Raw genomic sequence first — 25259 nt, 5'->3', positions numbered from 1 at the left:
CGTTGGAAACTGGGTGGCTGTCCAGAGGAGGAGGTGTGTGGCGGGTCTCTGGGTCTCGGAGCTATTGTATGGGGCTCCAGGTGGTGGCTCAGAGGAGGGGCTGCATAGCCAGGCGATTGGTGCAGAGCAGGGTCCCAGGAGCTAGGTGGCTTCTTGCTGGAAGAGCCGCACAGAGACACGCCTAGGGGTGGAGCGAAGTTTCCAGGGCTGCGGGCAGATTCTCTGGGAGAGGCAGCCTAAGAGACTCGCCTGCGAAGGGTGAGGCTCCCAGGCCCAGGACATAGATCCGCGCCCCTGGGATCATTGCAGAGGAAGACAGCCCAGCCCAGGTGGTAGTTGTAGATTGAGGGGAACCTCTAGGAGGGCAACTGACCAGCGAGACGTCCCCACCGAGTGAGTCTTCCCGGCCGGGGGAGGTTTTCCCACAGGGACGGTAAAACCAGAGACACAGGCACAAACAGGCCTTGCCTCAGGTGGCAGTCTAGTTCCCCATTGGATGACCATTGGTCAACAAGTGGAGGCACCTCTGCCCACTAGCAGGGAATATACACAACCTGAGGGTCACCACCCCTAGAGAGGCAGCTTCTTCGTGGAGCTCTTCATTATCAACCTCCTCCAAGACTTCAGGCTACTGAAGGATAAGAGGGGATATACTAGCAATCTTCAGGGCCATTATAAGTTGATAGAAGAAATCTGCAATATCTTAATGACCCACTGATTACTGAACAATATGAGAAAACAAGGGAAGAAAATGCCCCAAACAAATCTAGATGTTACATCAATAAAATCTAATGACAGCATGGCAGAAGAAATGAAAGAAAGGGAGTTCAGAATGTACATAATTAAAATGATTAGGGAAGCAAACGATGAGATGAAAAAGCAAATGCAGGCATTGAACAATCACACAACTGGACAGTTAACAGAGCAAATTCAGGAAGCAAAAGATCATTTCAATAAAGATTTAGAGATATTGAAAAAAAAACCAAACAGAAATCCTTGAAATGAAGGAAACAATAAACTCCATAGAAGCATACATAGGATAACAGCTGGAAGACAGAACTTCAGATATTGAAGACAAAATATTTAACCTCGAAAACAAAGTTGAACAAACAGAGAAGATGGTGAGAAATCATGAACAGAATCTCCAAGAACTATGGGATATCATGAAAAGGCCAAATTTGAGAATTATTGGGATTGAGGAAGGCTTAGAGAAACAAACCAAAGGAATGAACAATCTATTTGAAGAAATAATATCAGAAAATTTCCCAAATCTGAAGAATGAAATGGAAAATCAAGTCCAAGAGGCTTATAGGACTCCAAATAGACAAAATTACAACAGACCCACAACAAGGCACATTATAATGAAAATACCTAACATATAAAATAAAGACAGAATTTTAAAGGCTGTGAGAGAAAAGAACCAAATTACATTCAGGGGGAAGCCAATATGGATATCAGCAGATTTTTCAATCCAGACCCTAAAAGCAAGAAGGGCCTGGAACAACATTTTTCAAGTTCTGAAAGAAAATGGATGCCAACCAAGAATCTTATACCCAGCAAAACTTACCTTCAAATTGATGATGAAATAAAATCATTCCATGATAAACAAAAGCTATAAGAATTTACAAAAAGAAAACCAGCATTACAGAACATTCTCAGCAAAATATTTCATGAGGAAGAGATAAAAAACAAAGAAGCAAATCAGCAAAGGGAGGAATTATCTTAGAGGAACTGTCAAATAAAGGAGAAACCAAGATGTGTCAAAAATTTTAAATATGAACCAAATGACTGGGAATACAAATCATATCTCAATAATAACCCTGAATGTTAATGACCTGAATTCATCAATCAAAAGACATAGATTGGCAGATTGGATTAAAAAGAAAGATCCAACAATATGTTGCCTGCAAGAGACTCACCTCATAGAAAGAGATACCCATAGACTAAAGGTGAAAGGATGGGGAAAAACATACCATGCACATGGACTCAGCAAAAAAGCTGGAGTATCCATCCTCATTTCAGATAATGTGGACTTCAAGCCAATGTTAGTCAGAAGGGATAAAGAAGGACATTTCATACTGCTTAAGGGAAGCATAAATCAGCAAGATATAACAATCATAAACATCTATGCCCCAAACAGTGCCTCATCCATGTATGTTAAACAAATCCTTCTCAATTTTAGAAACCAAATAGACCATAACACAATAATACTAGGTGATTTTAACACGCCTCTTTCACCACTGGACAGATCTTCCAAACAAAAATTGAACAAAGAAACAATAGATCTCAATAACACAGTCAATAATTTAGACTTAACAGACATTTATAGAATATACCGTCCAACCAAGAGCGAATACACTTTCTTCTCAGCAGCACATGGATCCTTCTCTAAAATAGACCATATATTATGCCACAAAGCTAATGTCAGCAAATACAAGAAGATAGAGACACTACCTTGTATTCTGTCAGATCATAATGGATTGAAGTTACAAATTAATGAAAGAGTGAAAAACAGAAACTACTCCAACACCTGGAGATTAAACAATATGCTACTATATGATGAATGGATAACAGAAGATATTAGGAAGGAAATTAAAAAAATCTTAGAGGTAAACGAGAATAAAGAAATATCATATCAAAATCTCTGGGACACTATGAAAGCAGTACTTAGAGGAAGATTTATTTCATGGAGCGCATTTAATAAAATAAGTAAAACTCAAAAAATAAATGACCTAACACTACAGCTCAAAGCCCTAGAAAAAGAAGAACAGACCAACACCAAAAGTAGTAGAAGAGAGGAAAAAGTTAAACTGAGAGCTGAAATCAATGAAATTGAAATGAAAGAAACAATACAAAAAATTGACAAAATAAATAGTTGGTTCTTTGAAAAAATAAACAAAATTGATAAACCTTTAGCCACACTAACAAAGAGAAGATGAGAGAAAACCCAAATCACTAAAATTCAGAATGAACAAGGAAATATCACAACAGACACGACTGAAATACAAAACATAATTAGAAGCTATTTTGAAAATCTATACTCCAACAAAGTAGAAAATTTCGAAGACATCAACAGGTTTCTAGAGACATATGAATTGCCTAAACTGAACGAGGAGGACATACACAATTTAAATAGACCAATTTCAAGTAATGAAATAGAAGAAGTCATCAATACCCTACCAACAAAGAAAAGTCCAGGACCAGATGGGTTCTCAGCCGAGTTCTACAAAACTATTAAAGAAGAGCTCATTCCAATACTTCTCAAAGTATTCCAGAAAATAGAAGAGGAGGGAATTCTCCCAAACTCATTCTATGAAGCCAATATTACCCTGATTCCTAAACCAGACAGAGACACATCAAGGAAAGAAAATTTCAGACCAATATCCTTAATGAACATCGATGCAAAAAATCTAAACAAAATTTTAGCAAATCGCATACAAAAACATATTAAAAAGATAGTGCACCATGATCAAGTGGGTTTCATCCCAGGGATGCAAGGTTGGTTCAACATCAGGAAATCAATAAATGTAATTCACCATATCAATAGACTTAAAGTCAAGAATCACATGATTATTTCGATAGATGCAGAAAAAGCATTTGATAAAATACAGCACCCCTTCATGCTCAAAACACTAGAAAAAATAGGGATAGTGGGAACATTCCTTAACATTGTAAAGGCCATCTACGCTAAACCCATGGCTAATATCATTCTAAATGGTGAAAAACTGAAAGCATTCCCTCTAAAAACTGGAACAAGGCAGGGATGCCCTCTTTCACCACTTCTATTCAATATTGTCCTTGAAACTCTAGCCAGAGCAATTAGACAAACCAAAGAAATTAAAGGGATACGAATAGGAAAAGAAGAACTCAAACTATCCCTGTTCGCTGATGACATGATTATATATTTAGAGGAACCTGGAAATTCCACCAGAAAACTTTTAGATCTCATAAGTGAATTCAGCAAAGTACCAGGTTACAAGATCAATGCTCATAAATCCAATGGATTTTTATTCATAAGCGGTGAATCTTCAGAAAAAGAAATTAGGAAAACTACCCCATTCACAATAGCTTCGAAAAAAATAAAGTATTTGGGAATCAATCTCAAAAAGAGGTGAAAGACCTCTACAATGAGAACTACAGAACACTAAAGAAAGAAATTCAAGAAAACCTTAGAAGATGGAAAGATCTCCCATGTTCTTGGATAGGCAGAATTAATATTGTCAAAATGGCCATACTACCAAAAGTGCTATACAGATTCAATGCAATTCCAATTAAAATCCCAATGATGTACCTTACAGAAATAGACCAAGCAATTATGAAATTCATCTGGAAGAATAAAAAACCCAGAATAGCTAAAGCAATCCTTGGCAGAAAGAGTGAAGCAGGTGGTATCGCAATACCAGATCTTCAACTCTACTACAAAGCAATTGTAACAAAATCAGCATGGTATTGGCACCAAAATAGAAAGGTGGATCAATGGTACAGAATAGGGGACACGGACACAAACCCAAATAAATACAATTTTCTCATACTAGACAAAGGGGCCAAAAATATCCAATGGAGAAAAGATAGCCTCTTCAACAAATGGTGCTGGGAGAATTGGAAATCCATATGCAACAGAATGAAACTAAACCCATATCTCTCACCATGCATGAAACTAAACTCAAAATGGATTAAGGATCTCGGAATCAGACCAGAGACCTTGCATCTTATAGAAGAAAAAGTAGGTCCAGAGCTTCAACATGTCGACTTAGGACCAGACTTCCTCAACAGGACTCCCATAGCACAAGAAATAAAAGCAAGAATCAATAACTGGGATAGATTCAAACTAAAAAGCTTTTTCTCAGCAAAGGAAACTATCAACAATGTGAAGAAAGAGCCTACAGAGTGGGAAAAAAATCTTTGCCAATCATACTTCAGATAGAGCGCTAATCTCCAGAATCTATAAAGAACTCAAAAAACTCTACACCAAGAATGTAAATAATCCAATTGACAAATGGGCTAAAGAAATGAATAGACACTTCACAGAAGAAGATATACAAGCAATCAACAAACATATGGAAAAATGTTCAACATCTCTAGTAATAAGAGAAATGCAAATCAAAACCACCCTAAGATTCCATCTCACCCCAATTAGAATGGCGATTATCAAGAATACAAGCAACAACAGGTGTTGGCGAGGATGTGGGGAGAAAGGTACACTCTTACATTGCTGGTGGAGCTGCAAATTAGTGCAGCCACTCTGGAAAGCAGTGTGGAGACTCCTTAGAAAACTTGGAATGGAACCACCATTTGACCCAGCTATCCCACTCCTTGGCCTATATCCAAAGGACTTAAAATCAGCATATTACAGAGATACAGCCACATCAATGTTCATAGCTGCTCAGTTCACAATAGCCAGATTGTGGAACCAACCTAGATGTCCTTCAATTGATGAATGGATAAAGAAAATATGGTACATATATACAATGGAATATTACTCAGCCATAAAGAATGATAAAATTATGGCATTTGCAGGCAAATGGATGAAACTGGAGAATATCATGCTAAGCGAGATAAGCCAATCTCAAAAAAACAAAGGAAGAATGATATCGCTAATAAGTGGATGATGACACATAATGGGGGGTGGGAAGGGTTAGTTTTGGGGTTGGAGATGGGTTTAGGGAGGGGGGCAGGAATGGAGGAAGGAAGGACTGTATAGATGGAGGGGAGGGGTGGGGGGGAAGGGAAAAAATGGCAGAATGAATCAAACAACATTACCCTATGTAAATTTATGATTACACAAATGGTATGCCTTTACGCCATATACAGACAGAGAAACAACATGTATCCCATTTGTTTACAATAAAAAAAAAATGCATAGCATGTGGGGATGGCTCATATGATGTGGGGTCCCAGAATAGAAACGTGGTGGCAAAAAGAAAACATTCCTCATCCAATTTCTATCTACTCCTCGTTATGTTTTCAGTTATTACTCTCAAGATTTATTACAAAGTGATAAGTGGGTAAAGTCATATAATTGATCCCTCTTTCATTTTGTTGGCAATCAATTCTACTCAGAAAAACGTAACAATTGGTTACCAGATCTCCTGTGACATCAGAGGCACACATGGGAGTTCTCGTCAAACCAAAGGGGAAGGAGCAGGCATAGGTCAGCAAGGTTGTGAATGTCCTGGGTTTTCAAGGCTCCGGAAGGAGGAGTCACTTGATTGTAATCCCCAGAATGTTTGTACAGCCTTGGGCAACATGAATTTCCGCGAGTTGTTCCAGTGACATTGCACCTGCACCCAGATCCCACCTGATGTCATAGAGGAGCACACTCAGAACACTGAGGCATCAGAGTTCCCATGGCATCCAGAGACCATTCAGCTCCTGGATACTTCAAACCAAAATTCAAGACATGTGGAGGTTCAGTTTTGAGGGTTGGAGTATAGATGAAGGAAGCAGGTGTGGGGTTTTGTGTTTTTTGAAGTAATGATTCTATCCTTTTTGCCCGGCGACAAGGAAACAGGCTCTAAGCTGTGTAGAGTCCCGTGAGCAATAAATTCCCCAACATCCAGGGAGGTCAAGAGATCCCACTGAGTCTCACAGATATCACTTCAACATAGGTCCACTAGGTGGCGCTGTGCTCAGTTGATCGCACTGATCTTGCTGACAGGGAGCTCATCTGGCTCCTGATGCAGGCTCTTAGCCCCCACAAACTCCAGTGGAACAAGCTGGGACCAAGGCCTGCTTGAGAGCACAGGGATCAACAATCTTAGCACAGGCACCAAGGGATTCACCATGGGACACCACTCCTGGAGGACTGGTACCACCCTGGTTTCATTCAGAGTCAAGAAATTAGCCTAGGAGCCCAGCAGTCCCACAGAGTGATGTGTGGAAGGTGCTCACCTCAGTAGAGCCTTCAGTGCAACGTGATGTTTGGTGTGATTATTGATTTGGGACACATTACATTCCACGTGTTGCATTTCTCCCCCTATTCTACGAATTCTGGAAATGAGACAGATAGAACATTGGTGTTCCATGTTCCATGTGAAGGTGATTGGCTCAACTGGTGGCTCATGAAGAGAGATGTTAGTCATTTTCCTCTGCATGTGGGGAGGAGGAGATTACAAACCAGACAAGCTAGGAGAGTTGGTCTGTGCACACTCCATCAGCGAGGCACATCCTCCTTGTCTGCTGCCTTACAGCTAGGCTACAACCCTAAACAAGCCTGCTGGGATATTTTCCAGGGTCACACCAAATCTAAAAAATATGGAGACATTTCTTGCCAAACTTTATTCACAATATGGTTCGTCTTATTGTCCAGAAAACTACCTCTCTGTCGCTAGGGCCTGTGGGATATTGCAGGGAGTCCTCTAACCAGCCCCAGGATGGAACAGACCACAAGCTGTGGATGAGTTAACACCCTGGAGATGGCATGATGTGCACAGATACAAAGGGCATAATAGCAGGTGTGAACATAGACTGTGATGAAAGTGAAATTTTTCAAAGTTTTCAAGCTGAATATTGTAATGAGGAGAGTAAGGGTATTTGGGGCCCAGATGCGCTCAAGGTGTTGATGCTAGAAAACATCTTCTGAGAAGAGACTCTATGAAACCCATCATCGGTAAAGGTCAACCCAAACCTCTACAACATATATTCAGCCACATCCTACACTACAAATACAGGAAGTCGTTCTTGGCTGCTCCTTCACTGTGCAACCATGAATACCGAACCTCATTCCCCTTTTCAGAACAACAATGCCCTTGCAAATGCCTGTGTCTTTTCTGTTGCTCCCACGGGACAGCCAAATATATGAATCAGGATTCCTGTTTTTCTGGCACAAGAACCATAAATATAGGCCTTCCTATCTTCACAGCACCTTCCCCCATGACCAACATTTTAAGCCAGTTGATCCTATGCTATGCAACAGTAATCCCTGCACTGCTTCTCTTGAGGATGTCCATCAATATTAACAAGAGTCTGTGAAAATGCTCCATTCCTCTTGACTGTGGAGCATCAGTGATATTGGGTGATTAGGATGTAAATGCCCCGTGACCTTCCAGTATGCTATCAGTACAGGCTAACATGGATTCTGCCCCAAAATGTAAGTTTATTCACTAAGAAATCACAGGCAAGCCTCTGCAAAACAAATGTGTGTGAAAAGTTCCAGGGACAAGAGTGGCTGACTTCTGTGTTGACATCTTGGTTTTCCTGTAGACATTGAGGTACACATGGAATGTGTTCAGGGCTGGAAGTCCATTTCATTGGCAAAGGTATGCAGGGTGTCCAAGAACATGGAGAGTATCTGGTACAAGTGTGGTTGTCATTTTTGAATTGCTTAAAGCCTGCTGCACAATGAGAAGCTGAAGAATGTGCTGAAGAATTATATTGATAATCATCCTCATTTGAGACCCATAATCTCTGTCCTAAGGAGAGTGCAGTGATTTTATGGAAAAAGAACTCTGAACAAATGCAGGTGACTGTGCAGCACTGCTCTGTTGGAGTACAGTATCCTGCTGAGAGGTGTTGGTGGAAATGATTTGCATTGAAATTGGTACTTTTTTGGACTGTTGATTCTTTGGTGAGGAGAGGAAAAAAGAACAAAAAAGAGACGATGGAAGTTTGGTATCATTTTTTGTTATTTCCATAATTCCACAGTGCTGGGGACTCAAACCCGGGCGTCCAGTATGAGAGGCAGGCATGCTACGAGATGGGCTATAGGGCCTGCACTGGAATGGCTTCACTCAGTTACAACAGTTGATCACCTACAGATATAATTTGTGAAATTGTATGCAGCCAAGAAATCATGACCAAGCCAATGTCTATGGAATTCTTAATTCTCCTGTTCACATCAAAACAGCAAAAAAATTTGCCTGTCAAACTCAAGCATAGCCCTGTGTCCTCAGGGAAATGTTTTTCTCCTCTACATTAAGGATGTAATGGAAGTAGCTGATTGATCCATCAGCAGAAAAATATATCAGGGGTTCAATGATGCCAGGAACAGGAGGAAGAGGCAGGACTCTATGGGACTGAGAAGATGCTAAATTGGTGACTATAAATGGAGATATTTTAATCATTCACATGTGAATCCCTAGCCATTACATTCAAAAGCAACTAACACTTTCCTAGAGAGTATTTCTTTTTTCCTTTTGACCTTTTCTTTGAAAACTTCTAAAGAGCAGAGAAGTGTGCAAAATGCACAAGCCAGTTCACGTGCTGGATTTTGCCCCAATCTCAAGAATTGGTAAGCCAGGTGAAGTTTTACCTCCTTTACAAAGCCTGATTCCCTCAGTAAAATTGTTTGAGCCAGATGCTGTTGGGAGATATGAAAATGAAAAGCATGTGCTGATGGCTCATATGATGAGTGGTCCCAGAATTGAAACGTGGTGGCAAAATAAAACATTCCTCATCCAATTTCTATCTACTCCTCATTATGTTTTCAGTTATTACTCTCAAGATTTATTACAAAGTGATGTGGGTAAAGTCATATAATTGATACCTCTTTCATTTTGTTGCAATCAATTCTACTCAGAAAAATGTAACAATTGGTAACCAGTTTTCCTTTGACATGAGAGGCACACATGGGAGTACTCCTCAAATCAAAGGGGAAGGAGCAGGCATAGGTCAGCAAGGTTGTGAATGTCCTGGGCTTTCAAGGATCCGGAAGGAGGAGTCACTTGATTGTAATCCCCAGAGTGTATGTAAAGCCTTGGGCAACATGAATTTCCGCGAGTTGTTCCAGTGACATTGCACCTGCACCCAGATCCCACCTGACTTCTTAGAGGAGCACACTCAGAACACAGAGGCATCAGAGTTCCCATGGCAACCAGAGACCATTCAGCTCCTGGGCGCTTCAAACCAACATTCTAGGTATGTGGAGGCTCAGTTGTGAGGGTTAGAGCATAGATGAAGGGTGTAGGTGTGGGGTTTTGCATTTTTTGAAGTAATGATTCTATCCTTTTGCTTGGCCACAAGGAAACAAGTTCTAAGCTGTATAGAGTCCCGTGAGCAATAAATTCCCCCATATCCAGGGAGGGCAAGGGATCCCACTGAGTCTGACAGCTCTCACTTCAACTTAGGTCCACTAGGTGGCGCTGTGCTCAGTTGACCGCACTGATCTTGCTGACAGAGAGCTCATTTGGCCCTTGATGCAGGCTCTTAGACCCAACAAATTCCAGTGGAACAAGTTGGGGCTGAGGCCTGCTTGAGAGCACAGGGATCAACAATCTTAACACAGGCACCAGGGGATTCACCATCCAACACCACTCTCCAGGACTGCTGCCACACTGGCTTCATTCACAGTCAAGAAATTAGCCTAGGGGCCCAGCAGTCCCACAGAGTGATGTATGGAAGGTGCTCACCTCAGTAGAGCGTTCAGTGCAATGCGATGGTTAGTGTGATCATTGATTTGGGACACATCACATTCCATGTGTTGCATTTCTCCCCCTATCCTACGAATTCTGGAAATGAAACAGATAGAACAATGGAGTTCCATGTTCCATGTGAAGGTGATTGACTCAACTGGTGGCTCATGAAGAGAGAAGTGAGTCATTTTTCTCTGCAAGTGGGGAGGAGGAGAGCACAAACCAGACAAGTGAGGAGAGTTGGTCTGTGCACACTCCATCGGTGAGGCACATCCTCCATGTCTGCTGCCTTACAACTAGGCTACAACCCTAAACAAGCCTGCTGGGATATTTCCAGGGTCACACCAAATCTAAACAATATGGAGACATTTCTTGCCAAACTTTATTCACAATATGGTTCGTCTTATTGTCCAGAAAACTACCTCTCTGTCGCTAGGGCCTGTGGGATATTGCAGGGAGTCCTCTAACCAGCCCCAGGATGGAACAGACCACAAGCTGGGGATGAATTAACAGCCTGGAGTTTGCATGATGTGCACAGATACAAAGGGCATAATAGAGGGGTGAACATAGACTGTGATGAAAGTGAAATTTTTCTAAGTTTCCAAGCTGAATATTCAAATGTGGAGAGTAAGGGTATTTGGGGGCCAGAAGCACTCAAGGTGTTGATGCTAGAAAACATTTTCCAAGAAGAGACACTATGAAACCCATCATCGGTAACAGTCAACCCAAACCTCTACAACATATATTCAGTCACATCCTACACTACAAATACAGGAAGTCGTTCTTGGCTGCTCCTTCACTGTGCAACCATGAATACCGAACCACATTCCCCTTTTCAGAACAACAATGCCCTTGCAAATGCCTGTGTCTTTTCTGTTGCTCCCACAGGACAGCCAAACATACGAATCAGGATTCCTGTTTTTCTGGCACAAGAACCATAAATATAGGCCTTCCTATCTTCACGGCACCTTCCCCCATGACCAATATTTTAAGCCAGTTGATCCTATGCTATGCAACAGTAATCCCTGCACTGCTTCTCTTGAGGATGTCCATCAATATTAACAAGTCTGTGAAATTACCCCGTTCCTTTTGAGTGTGGAGCATCAATGATATTGGGTGAGTAGGATGTAAATGCCCCGTGAACTTCCTGTATGCTATCACTACAGGCTAACATGGATTATGCCCCAAAATATAAGTTTATTCATTGAGAAATCACAGGCAAGCCTCTACAAAACAAATGTGTAAAAGAAGTTCCAGGGACAAGAGTGGCTGACTTTTGTGTTGATATCTTGGTTTTCCTGTAGACATTGAAGTACACACGGAATATACTCCGGGATGGAAGTCCCTTTCATTGCAGAGAGTATGGCAGTGTGTCCAAGAACCTGGAGAGTGCCTGGTACAAGTGTGGTTGTCATTTTTGAATTGCTTAAAGACTGCTGCACAATGAGAAGCTGAAGAATGTGCTGAAGAATTATATTGATAATCATCCTCATTTGAGACCCGTAATCTCTGTCCTAAGGAGAGTGCAGTGATTTCATGGAAAAAGAACTCTGAACAAATGCAGGTGACTGTGCAGCACTGCTCTGTTGGAGTACAGTATTCTGCTCAGAGTTTTTGGTGGAAATGATTTGCATTGAAATTGGTGCTGTTTTGAAGTGTTGATTTTTGGTGAGGAGAGGAGGAAAGAACAAAAAACAGACCATGGAAGTTTCGAATCCTTTGTTTGTTATTTCCATAATTGCACAGTGCTGGGCACTCGAACCCGGCCTCCAGCATGAGAGGCAGGCATGCTACGAGATTGGCTATAGGACCTGCAGTGGAACGGCTTCTCTCGGTTACAACACTTGATCACCTACAGATATAATTTGTGAAATTGTATGCAGCCAAGAAATCATGACCAAGCCAATGTCTATGGAATTCTTAATTCTCCTGTTCACATCAAAAGAGCAAAAAAATTTGCCTGTCAAACCGAAGCGTAGATTTTTGTCCTGAGGGAAAGGGTTTCCTCCTCTACATTAAGGATGAAAATGGAAGTAGCTGATTGATCCGTCAGCAGAAAAATACATCATGGGTTCAAGGATGCCAGGAAAAGGAGGAAGAAGCAGGACTCTCTGGGACTGAGAAGATGCTAAATTGGTGACTACAAATGGAGATATTGTGATCATTCACACGTGAATCCTCAGCCATTACATTCAAAAGCAACTAACACTTTCCTAGAGAGTTTTTTTTTTTTCCTTTTGACCTTTTCTTTGAAAAATTCTAAAGAGCAGAGAAGTGTGCATAATGCACAAACCAGTTCAGGAGCTTGATTTTCCCCCAATCTCAAGAATTGGTGAGCCAAGTGAAATTTTACCTCCTTTACAAAGACTGATTCCCTCAGTAAAATTGTTTGAGCCAGATGCTCTTGGGAGATACAAAAATGCATAGCATATGGTGATGGCTCATATGATGTGGGGTCCCAGAATCGAAATGTGGTGGCAAAAAGAAAACATTCCTCATCCAATTTCTATCTACTCCTCGTTATGTTTTCAGTTATTACTCTCAAGATTTATTACAAAGTGATAAGTGGGTAAAGTCATATAATTGATCCCTCTTTCATTTTGTTGCAATCAATTCTACTCAGAAAAACATAACAATTGGTTACCAGATCTCCTGTGACATCAGAGGCACACATGGGAGTACTCCTCAAATCAAAGGGGAAGGAGCAGGCATAGGTCAGCAAGGTTGTGAATGTCCTGGGTTTTCAAGGCTCTGGAAGGAGGGGTCACTTGATTGTAATCCCCAGAGTGTTTGTAAAGCCTTGGGCAACATGAACTTCCACGAGTGGTTCCAGTGACATTGCACCTGCACCCAGATCCCACCTGACATCATAGAGGAGCACACTCAGAACACAGAAGCGTCATGGCATCCAGAGACCATTCAGCTCCTGGGCGCTTCAAACCAAAATTCAAGACATGTGGATGCTCAGTTGTGAGGGTTAGAGTATAGATGAAGGGAGCAGGTGCGGGGTTTTGCGTTTTTTGAAGTAATGATTCTATCCTTTTTGCCCGGCGACAAGGAAACAGGCTCTAAGTTGTATAGAGTCCCGTGAGCAATAAATTCCCCCATATCTAGGGAGGGCAAGGGATCGCACTGAGTCTCACAGATATCACTTCAACAGAGGTCCACTAGGTGGCCCTGTGCTCAGTTGACCGCACTGATCTTGCTGACAGGGAGCTCATCTGTCTCCTCATTCAGGCTCTTAGCCCCCACAAATTCCATTGGAACAAGCTGGGACCGAGGCCTCCTTGAGAGCACAGGGATCAACAATCTTAGCACAGGCACCAAGGGATTCACCATCCTACACCACTCCTCCAGGACTGGTACCACTCTGGATTCATTCAGAGTCAAGAAATTAGCCTAGGAGCCCAGCAGTCCCACAGAGTGATGTGTGGAAGGTGCTCACCTCAGCAGAGCGTTCAGTGCAACGCGATGGTTGGTGTGATCATTGATTTGGGACACATCACATTCCACGTGTTGCATTTCTTCCCCTATCCTACGAATTCTGGAATGAGACAGATAGAACATTGGAGTTCCATTTCCATGTGAATGTGATTGGCTCAACTGGTGGCTCATGAAGAGAGATGTTAGTCATTTTTCTCTGCATGTGGGGAGGAGGAGAGCACAATCCAGACAAGCAAGGAGAGTTGGTCTGTGCACACTCCCTCGGTGAGGCACATCCTCCTTGTCTGCTGCCTTACAACTAGGCTACAACCCTAAACAAGTCTGCTGGGATATTTCAAGGGTCACATCAAATCTGAACAATATGGAGAAATTTCTTGCCAAACTTTATTCACAATATGGTTCATCTTATTGTCCAGAAAACTACCTCTCTGTCGCTAGGGCCTGTGGGATATTGCAGGGAGTCCTCTAACCAGCCCCAGAATGGAACAGACCACAAGCTGGGGATGAATTAACAGCCTGGAGTTTGCATGATGTGCACAGATACACAGGGCATAATAGCAGGTGTGAACATAGACTGTGATGAAAGTGAAATTTTTCTAAGTTTCCAAGCTGAATATTGAAATGAGGAGAGTAAGGGTATTTGGGGCCCAGATGCGCTCAAGGTGTTGATGCTAGAAAACATCTTCCGAGAAGAGACACTATGAAACCCATCATCAGTAACAGTCAATCCAAACCTCTACAACATATATTCAGTCACATCCTACACTACAAATACAGGAAGTCGTTCTTGGCTGCTCCTTCACTGTGCAACCATGAATACTGAACCACATTCCCCTTTTCAGAACAACAATGCCCTTGCAAATGCCTGTGTCTTTTCTGTTGCTCCCACGGGACAGCCAAATATATGAATCAGGATTCCTGTTTTTCTGGCACAAGAACCATAAATATAGGCCTTCCTATCTTCACAGCACCTTCCTCCACGACCAACATTTTAAGCCAGTTGATCCTATGCTATGCAACAGTAATCCCTGCACTGCTTCTCTTGAGGATGTCCATCAATATTAACAAGAGTCTGTGAAATTGCCCCGTTCCTCTTGACAGTGGAGCATCAATTATATTGGGTGGTAGGATGTAAATGCCCCGTGACCTTCCTGTATGCTATCAGTACAGGCTAACATGGATTCTGCCCCAAAATGTAAGTTTATTCACTAAGAAATCACAGGCAAGCCTCTGCAAAACAAATGTGTGTGAAAAGTTCCAGGGACAAGAGTGGCTGACTTCTGTGTTGACATCTTGGTTTTCCTGTAGACATTGAGGTACACATGGAATGTGTTCAGGGCTGGAAGTCCATTTCATTGGCAAAGGTATGCAGGGTGTCCAAGAACATGGAGAGTATCTGGTACAAGTGTGGTTGTCATTTTTGAATTGCTTAAAGCCTGCTGCACAATGAGAAGCTGAAGAATGTGCTGAAGAATTATATTGATAATCATCCTCATTTGAGACCCATAATCTCTGTCCTAAGGAGAGTGCAGTGATTTTATGGAAAAAGAACTCTGAACAAATGCAGGTGACTGTGCAGCACTGCTCTGTTGGAGTACAGTAGCCTGCTGAGAGTTGTTGGTGGAAATGGTTTTCATTGAAATTGGTGCTCTTTTGAAGTGTTGATTTTTGGTGAGGAGAGGAGGAAAGAACAAAGAAGAGACAATATGGAAGGTTCGTATCGTTTGTTATTTTCATAATTGCAGAGTGCTGGTGTCTCGAACTCGGGCCTCCAGCATGAGTGGCAGGCATGCTAAGAGATGGGCTATATGGCCTGCAGTGGAACGGCTTCTCTCAGTTACAACACTTGATCACCTACAGACATAATTTTTGAAATTGTATGCAAGAAAGAATTCATGACCAAGCCAATGTCTATGGAATTCTGAATTCTCCAGTTCACATCAATCCAGCAAAACAATTTTGCCTGTCAAACCCAAGCGTAGCCCTGTGTCCTGAGGGAAAGGTTTTTCTCCTCTACATTAAGGACGAAAATGGAAGTAGCTGATTGATCCATCAGCAGAAAAATATATCAGGGTTTCAAGTATACCAGGAACAGGAGGAAGAGGCAGGACTACCCTGGACTGACAAGATACTAATTTGGTGACTACAAATGGAGATATTGTGATCATTCACACGTAAATCCCTAGCCATTACATTCGAAAGCAACTAACACTTTCCTAGAGAGTATTTTTTTTTCCTTTTGACCTTTTCTCTGAAAAATTCTAAAGAGCACAGAAGTGTGCATAATGCACAAGCCAGTTCAGGTGCTGGTTTTTGACCCAATCTCAAGAATTGGTGAGCCAGGTGAAGTTTTGCCTCCTTTACAAAGCCTGATTCCCTCAGTAAAATTGTTTGAGCCAGATGCTGTTTGGAGATATAAAAAGGCAAAGCATGTGCTGATGGCTCACATGATGTGGGTTCACATAATCGAAACATGTTCTCAAAAAAAAAAACATTCCTTATCCAATTTCTATCTACTCCTTGTTATGTGTTCAGTTATTATGCTCAAGATTTTTACAAAGTGATAAGTGGATGAAGTCATATAATCAATCCCACTTTCATTTTGTTGCACTCAATTCTACTCAGAAAAATGTAATTGGTTACCAGTTCTCCTGTGACATGTGAGGCACACATGCGAGTACTCCTCAAATCAAAGGGGAAGGATCAGGCATAGGTCAGCAAGGTTGTGAATGTCCTGGGTTTTCAAGGCTCCAGAAGGAGTAGTCACTTCATTGCAATCCCCTGATTGTTTGTAAAGCCTTGGACAACATGAATTTCCGCTAGTGGTTCCAGTGACATTGCACCTGCACCCAGATTCCACCTGACATCATAGAGGAGCACACTCAGAACACTGAGGCGTCATGGTTCCCATGGCATCCAGAGACCATTCAGCTCCTGGATGCTTCAAACCAGCATTCAAAACATGTGGATGCTCAGTTGTGAGGGTTAGAGTATAGATGAAGGGAGCAGGTGCGGGGTTTTGCGTTTTTTGAAGTAATGATTCTATCCTTTTTGCCTGGTGACAAGGATACAGGCTCTCAACTGTATAGAGTCCCGTGAGCATTAAATTCCCCCATAGCCAGGGAGGGCAAGGGATCCCACTGAGTCTGACAGCTCTCACTTCAACATAGGTCCACTAGGTGTCGCTGTTCTCAGCTGACCGCACTGATCTTGCTGACAGGGAGTTCATCTGACTCCTGATGCAGGCTCTTAGACCCCACAAATTTCAGTGAAACAAGCTGGGACCGAGGCCTGCTTGAGAGCACAGGGATCAACAATCTTAACACAGGCACCAATGGATTCACCATCCGCCACCACTCCTCCGGGACTGGTACCCACCTGGTTTCTTTCAGAGTCAAGAAATTAGCCTAGGGGCCCAACAGTGCCACAGAGTGATGTGGCAAAGGCATGTGGTGATGTCTCTTATGATGTGGGTTCCCAGATTCGAAACGTGGTGGTAAAAGGAGACCTTTCCTTATCCTATCTATCTTCTCCTCATTATGTTTTCAGTTTTTACTCTCAAGATTTTTACAAAGTGATATGTGGGTAAAGTCATATAATTGATCCTTCTTTTATTTTGTTGAAATCAATTCTACTCAGAAAAATGTTACAATTGGTTACCAGTTCTCCAGTGACATGAGAGACACTCATGGGAGTACTCCTCAAATCAAAGGGGAATGAGCAGACATTGGTCAGGCAGGTTGGGAATGTCCTGGGGTTTCAAGTCTCCGGTGAAAGATGACACTTGATTGCAATCCCCAGAGTGTTTGTAAAGCCTTGGGCAACATGAACTTTCACAAGTGGAGATGGGTGGTAAGGTTTCACCTCTGTAGAGCATGCAGTGCAGCATCATGGTTTGGGTGATCATTGATTTGGGACAGATCACATTCCATCTGTCGGGTTCCTCCTGCTATCCTATGAAGTCTGTAAAGGAGAGAGATGGAGAATGGGATGTCCATGATCCATGTGAAGGTGAGTGGCTCCTCTGGTGGCTCATGAAGAGAGGAGGGAGTCATTCACACAGAGTGTTGGAAGGAGGAGAGCTCAAAATCTGGCATGCGAGGAGAGTTGTTGTGTGCACACTCCAATGGCGAGTCACCTCCCTCTTCGCTGCTGTCTTATGACTGCAGTGCACCCCAACACCAGCCAGCTGGGACATTTCCATGGTCCCATCAAATCTACACAAAATGCAGAAATGACTTGCCAGACTTTATTCACACGATGGTTCATCTTCTTGACTGGACATAAACCTCTCTGTGGCAAAGAGCCTGTGAAATATTGCCAGGAGTCCCCTAAGCAGCCTCAGGATGGAGCTGACAACAAGCTAGGGGATGAATTAACAGCCTGGTGATGGCATGATGAGCACAGTTTCACAGGGCATAAGATCTGGTTTGAAAATAGACCCTGCTGAAAGTAGAATTGTTCAAAGCTTCCAAGCTGAATGTTCAAAAGAAGAGAGTAAGAATATTCAGGAGGCCAGAAGCCCTGAAGGGTGTTGATGCTGGAAAACAAATTAGGAGAAGACACCCTATGCAACTGGCCATCAATCATGGACAACCCAAAACACTAGGACATATAATCAGCCACATCATACACTACAAATACCGGAAGTAGTTATTGGCCGCTCATTCTGCATGCAACCATGAATACCGAACCTCATTTCTTTTTTGAGAACAACAGTGCACTTGCAAATTCCTGTCTCTTTTCTGTTGCCCCCAAGGGACAGCCAAATATACAAATCATGATTCCTATATTTTCTGGCACAAGAACCATAAGCATAGGCCTTCCATACTTCACAGAACCTTCCCCCAGGACCTACAATTTAAGCCAGGTGATCCTGGGAGATGCAACACTAATCCCTGCACTGCTTCTCTTGAGGATTTTCATCAATACTAACAAGAGTCTGCAAAAGGGTTCTATTACTCTTGACAATGGAGCTCCAATGATATAGGGTGAGTAGTTTGTAAATGCCCCGTGATACTTCTGATTGCTATGAGTACAGGCTAACATCCATTCTGCCCCAAATCCTAAGTTTATTTAGTAAGAAATCACAGGCAAGCCTCTACAAAGCAAATGTGTGAGAGAAGTTCCAGGGTCAAGAGTGGCTGTCTGTGTGTTCACCTCTTGGTTTCCCAGTAGTCATTGAAGTACACGTGGAAATTGCCCGGGTGTGGAAATCCCCTTCATTGGCAGAGAGTATAGCAGTGTGTCCAAGTATCCTGGAGAGTGCTAGGTAAAAGTGTGGTTGTCATTTTAAATTACCTGAAACCTGATGCACAATGAGCAGCTGAGGAAAGTGCTGAAGAATTATCCTCATAAGAATACTCACGTGAGACCCGTGATCTCTGTCCTAAGGAGAGTAGTGTGACTTCATGGAAAAAGTACTCTGAAGAAATGCAGGTGACTGGGCAGCACTGCTCACTTGGAGCCCAGTAGCCTGCTGGAAGTTTTTGGTGGAATTGGTTTGCTTTGAAATTGATGCTGCATTGGAGTGTTGATTCATCAGGGAGTAGGGTAGAAAAGAAAGCAAAAGAGACGATAGAAGGTTGGTTTCATTTGTTTATTATTTCCAAAATCCCACAGTGCTGGGGTCTCGAATCTGGGCCTCCTCTATGAGACTCAGGCAATCTATGATGTGGGCTATATGACCTACACTGGAATGGATTCTCTGAGTTACAACACTTGATCAGCAACAGACATAATTCATGAAATTGTATGCAGCGAGGCAATCATGACCAATCCAAACCATATCTATGGAATTCTTAATTCTCCTGTTCACATCAATCCAGCAAGGAAATTTTTTGCATGTCAATACCCAAGCCTAGCTCTGTGGACTGAGAGAAAGATTTTTCCCCTCTTTATTAAGGTCAAAAGTGGAAGTAGCTGCTTGATCCGTCAGTAGAATAATATATCAGGGATCCAAGGATGCCAGTAAAAGGGGCATAGGCAGGATTATGTGGGTTTGAGAAAATGCTCAATTGTTGAGAGATTTTGGAATCATGTGCACATGAATACCTAGTCATTACATTCAAAATCAACTGACAGATTCCTAGAAAAGTGTTGTATTTTTTATTATTTCTTTTGATCTTTTCTTTGAAAAATTCTTAAGAGCAGAGTGCTGTGCATAATGCACAAGACAGTTCAGGTGCTGGATATTGCCCACATTCTCAAGAATTGGTGAGGCAGTTGAAGTCGTGCCTCCTGTTCTAAGCCTTTATCCCTCAGTAAATATGCTTCAGCAACTTAGCCAGAAGCTTTGGGGAGACATACACAGGCAAAGGCATGTGGTGATGGCTCATATGATGTGGGGTCCCAGAATCAAAACATTGTATCAAAAAGAAAACATTCCTCATCAAGTTACTATCTTCTCCTCACTATGTTTCCATTTATTACTCTCAAGATTTATTACAAAGTGATTTGAGGCTAAAGTCATACAATTGAACCCTCTTTCATTTCGCTGCAATCAATTCTACTCAGAAAAATGTAAGAATTGGTTACCAGATCTCCTGTGACATGAGGTACATACATGGGAGTACTCCTCTAATTAAAGGGGAATGAGCAGGCTTCAGTCATCTAGGTTGTGAAAGTCGAGTGTTTTCAAGGATCCAGAAGGAAAAGTCACTTGATTTCACTCCCCAAGGTGTTTTTAAAAACTTGTGCAACATGAACTTTCACCAGTGGCTCCAGTGAAACTACACCTGCACTGAAGATTAAAACTGACGTCATAGAGGAGCGGACACAGAACCTGGAAGCGTCACAGTTCCCATGGGAACCAAAGACCATTCAAGTCTCGGCCGCTTCAAACCAATATTCAAGATATGTGGTGGCTCAGCTGTGAACTTTAGGTGATAGATGAAAAAAGCGTCTGATGGGGTCTTGCATTTTTGAAGAAATGATTCTATCCTTTGTGCCTGGGCAACAAGGAAACAGGCTCTAAGCTCAATAGAGTCCCATGAGCAATAAATTCCCCCATATCCAGGAATAACAAGGGATCCCATTGAAGACTGACAGCTTGCACGTCCACCCAGGGCGACTAGGTGGAGCTGTGCTCCTATGGTGGCACTGATCTTGCTGAGAGGCAGCTCATCTGGCTCATGATGCAGGCTATTAGCCCTCACAATTTCCAGTGGAACCACCTGGAACCGAGGGCTGCTGGAGGCCACGTGGGTCAACAATCTTAACACTGGCACCAGTGGATTTGCCCTCTGTCCCCACTCATCCAGGACTGGTACCACCTGGGTTTTCTTCAGACTCAGGATACTAGCCTAGCAGCCTAGCAGCCACATGGAGAGATGGGTGGTGAGTGCTCACCTCATTAGAGCATGCAGTGCAGCACCATGGTTTGGGTGATCATTGATTTGGGACACATCACATTCCATCTGTCGGGTTTCTCCACCTATTCTACAAAGTCTGTAAAGGATACAGATGAAACATGGGATGTCCATATTCCATGTGAAGGTGAGTGGCTCCTCTGGTGGCTCATGAAGAGAGGAGGGAGTCATTCCCTCAGCCTGTTGGAAGAAGGAGAGATCAAACCTGACAAGCGAGAAGAGTTGTTCTGTGCTCACTTCAATGGCGAGACACCTCCTCCTTGGCTGCTGCCTCATGACTAGGCTACACCCTGAATCCAGCCTGCTGTGATATTTTCAGGGTCACATCAAACCTAAACAAGATGCAGAAATGGCGTTCCAATCTTTATTCACAAAATGGTTCGTCTTCTTGACCAGACAAATACCTCTCTGTCGCAAGGGCCTGTGAAATATTGCCAGGACTCCTCTAAGCAGCACCAGGATGGAGCAGAAAACAAGCTGGGGGATGAATTAACAGCCTTGTGATGGCATGATGAGCACAGTTTCACAGGGCATAAGATCTGGTTTGAACATAGACCCTGCTGAAGGTAAAATTGTTCAAAGCTTCCAAGCTGAATATTCAAAAAAAGAGAGTAAGGATATTCAGGAGGCCAGAAGCCCTGAAGGGTGTTGATGCTGGAAAACAAATTAGGAGAAGAGACCCTATGCAACTCGCCATTGATCATAGTCCACCCAAAACTCTACGACATATATTCAGCCACATCATACACTACAAATACAGGATTAAGTTATTGGCTGCTCATTCTCTATGCAAACATGAATACTGAACCTCATTCCTTTTTTGAGAACAACAATGCCCCTGCAAATTCCTTTCTCTTTTCTGTTGATCCCACGTGACACCCGAATATACAAATCATGATTCCTATATTTTCTGGCACAAGAACCATAAGCATAGGCCTTCCCTACTTCACAGTACCTTCCACCAGGACGTACAATTTAAGCCAGATGATCCAGGGATTTGCAACACTAATCCCTGCACTGCTTCTCTTGAGGATTTTCATCAATACTAAAAAGAGTCTACAAAAGGGCTCCATTACTCTTGACACTGAAACTCCAATGATATTGGGTGAGTAGATTGTAAATGCCCTGTGATCTTTCTGCTTGCTATCAATACAGGCTAACATCAATTCTGCCCCAAATCCTAACTTTTTTCAGTAAGAAATCACAGGCAAGCCTCTACAAAGCAAATGTGTGAGAGAAGTTCCAGGGTCAAGAGTGGCTGTCTGGGATTCCGCCTTTGGGTCCCCTTCTTCCACCCGGGAGAAGTCTGCTTTTCCTTTTCTTTAATAAAGCTGCATTTTCCACTCTACACTTGCCTCGGCGTGCTTCTCCGGCGTTATACTTCAACACCTGAGGAAGCAGGACTCGTCACCGGGTAAAAAGCGGTATCAGATTTGGAGGTCCCACCGAGATCTACGCCGAGGTAAGTGAGCTTTTCTCTTCACGCACCCCAATCTGTCCGAGGTGCATCTTTCTGTCTCTTTCTTTCTGGAGGGCAAAATGGGCACCCGTCGGCTACTTAAATGCAACTAGTGCAGCCGCCAATCTTAAGACTCGGGTGAGAGGTTTCTCGGCTCAGGCAAGTTTCCAATCCCCTGCTCTGCAGGCACGTTGGGGCTCTGCTGAAGCCGTTTCCTACTTTTCTGTCCAGGCCCGGAGCGCAATTGCCGTGAGTACACAGTGTCCCTAGTCCTGATCTGCCCAGGATGCGTGGAGGCGGAGGAAAGGTTGGAGCAACTGCGGGGTTCTCGGCCCGGGCTACTCTCGGGTGGACCCCAAAGGTTCCTTCTCTGGACTCCCCCTCCCGACAGCCCTAAGGGGTATCCAAGGCGATCAGTAGACAAACGGCACCGAGGGAAAGCGCCAATTACATTTGCCTCCGTATGGGCCGTGCAGCACACCGCACACATCCATTCCCTCCTGGATGTTTTCCCTTCGCTCGCCGATCAGACATTAAACATTCAGATAGTAGGATCATAGGAAAATCAATAGGAAAGTACTCAGGTTATCTTTGTTTGCATATTTAGCCTTTGTTAGTTTGTTTAAAGTTTTCCTGTGCTTAAAGGTGCTCAGTGTGTTCTAAGCTGCAAGGAGGATGTATACTTTAATTCAACCCCTCCCTTGAATCCCTCAGAGAACAGGGTATTATATGTCTAACAATCAATAGGTGTCCCCCTCACCCTTTGGAGATCCCTTTAGTCTACAAAATAGGCAAGAAGATGTACAATTCTTCTTTTGTTGTAGGAATTTATAGTGGCAGGGAGGAAAGCAGTAATGCCCTTAAGTCTGAATCCTCCAAGGGTCTCTAGCACAGGGCAAACTAGAGCCCCAGCACTTTGCCAAAGGAGGCCAGAAATACTTTGGCAAAGCCAGGTAGTGAGAGATGGGTTTTCTGGACCGGATTGAAGCTCAAACTTAGGGAGACGTCCCTGCACATAGTCTCCGGCGCGGGCGCCTGAGGTCTATTATTCTTTTCTTCCACTTAGATGGGAGCTTCACTCTCAACAGTATTGCCAGGTTCACCACTAGCCTGCATACTGAAAAACTGGGACAAATTTGACCCACAGACACTCAAGAAAAAGCGCCTCATTTTCTTCTGCCGCCAGGCCTGGCCTCAATACAAACTCTCTGATGGAGAATCTTGGCCGCCAGAGGGAAGTACAAATTTTAATACCATTTTACAGCTTGATAGATTTTGCAAAAGGGAAGGAAAATGGTGTGAGGTACCTTATGTTCAGATCTTCTTTATTCTAAGGGAAGACCCCAAATTATGCCAACAATGTAAAATAGATTCAGCCAGAACCACTACTCTAAAGGAAGAAAGCCTTAAAGAGTCACCTACTGAAGGAAAGGAATTTTCTGCTAAAGTCCATCAGCAGGCCTCCTGTCCTCCATACCCTGGTCCTTCTCCATCTGCCCCAATGGACAGATCAAATGTACTACCTCTCCAGGAGATGCCGGGAGGAGAATTTGGACCAATTAAAGTATACAACCCCTTCTCCCTCCAAGACCTAAGACAGATAAAAACAGACCTAGGGAAATTTTCAGAAGATCCAGATAAATATATTGAGGTGTTTCAAAACCTATGCCAGGTGTTTGACCTCACCTGGAAAGATATTATCCTGTTACTTAACCAGACTTTAACCTCCAATGAGAAGGAAGCCACCCTGAAAGCAGCTGAACAATTTGGGGATGACCTACACCTTGCTCATGCCCCAGGAGCCCAAACTAAATCTAAACCCAACTATCCATCGGGAGCACAGGCAGTCCCAAGAAATGACCCCGACTGGGACCCAAACGATGAACAGGATGCTTGGAAGATCAGACACTTCCAGATGTTAGTCCTTGAGGCCCTTAGGAGAATCAAACAGAAGCCTATTAACTATTCTAAGATTTCTGAAATTACACAAGGTCCCGAAGAAAGCCCGGCTATTTTCATGGAGAAACTCAGGGAGGCAATGAGAAAACACACCACCGTGGATCCTGAATCCACAGAGGGCCATTTACTTTTAAAGGACAAATTTATCATTCAGTCGGCCCCAGACATTCGGAGGAAATTACAAAAATTGGCATATGGCCCTGATCAATCCTTAGATGATATCCTCCGACTTGCAACTTCCGTTTTTTATAATCGAGATGTAGAGGAAAAGAAGGAAAAAGAGTGTAAAGACAGAAGAAAAACTGAAGCGCTGGTCTTAGCCCTAAGAGGAGTTAGCTTCCCGGGTGGTGAAGAAAGAAAACGGAATGTACCTCAGGCCACAAGAGGGATTTGTTTCCATTGTGGAAAGGAGGGACATTTCAGACAGGAATGTCCCCAAGCCAAACGGCCACCACCAAAGCCCTGCCCCAAGTGTCAAGGCAACCATTGGAAAAGTGACTGTCCTCAGGGGCGTAGGTCCTCGAGGCCAGACTCTTCCACACAGGCCTGACGGGGCCCGGGGCCAATTCTAATGACTCCCGTAACTCCTATCACTACGCATGAGCCCCGGGTATGCTTCTCCGTAGGGAGCCAAGAGGTCAACTTCCTCTTAGATACTGGCGCTAGTTTTTCAGTGCT

The sequence above is a fragment of the Sciurus carolinensis genome, unplaced genomic scaffold (genome assembly GCF_902686445.1).
Source record: "Sciurus carolinensis unplaced genomic scaffold, mSciCar1.2, whole genome shotgun sequence".
Lineage (NCBI taxonomy): Eukaryota > Metazoa > Chordata > Mammalia > Rodentia > Sciuridae > Sciurus > Sciurus carolinensis.
Note: the sequence above shows the minus strand (reverse complement) of the source record.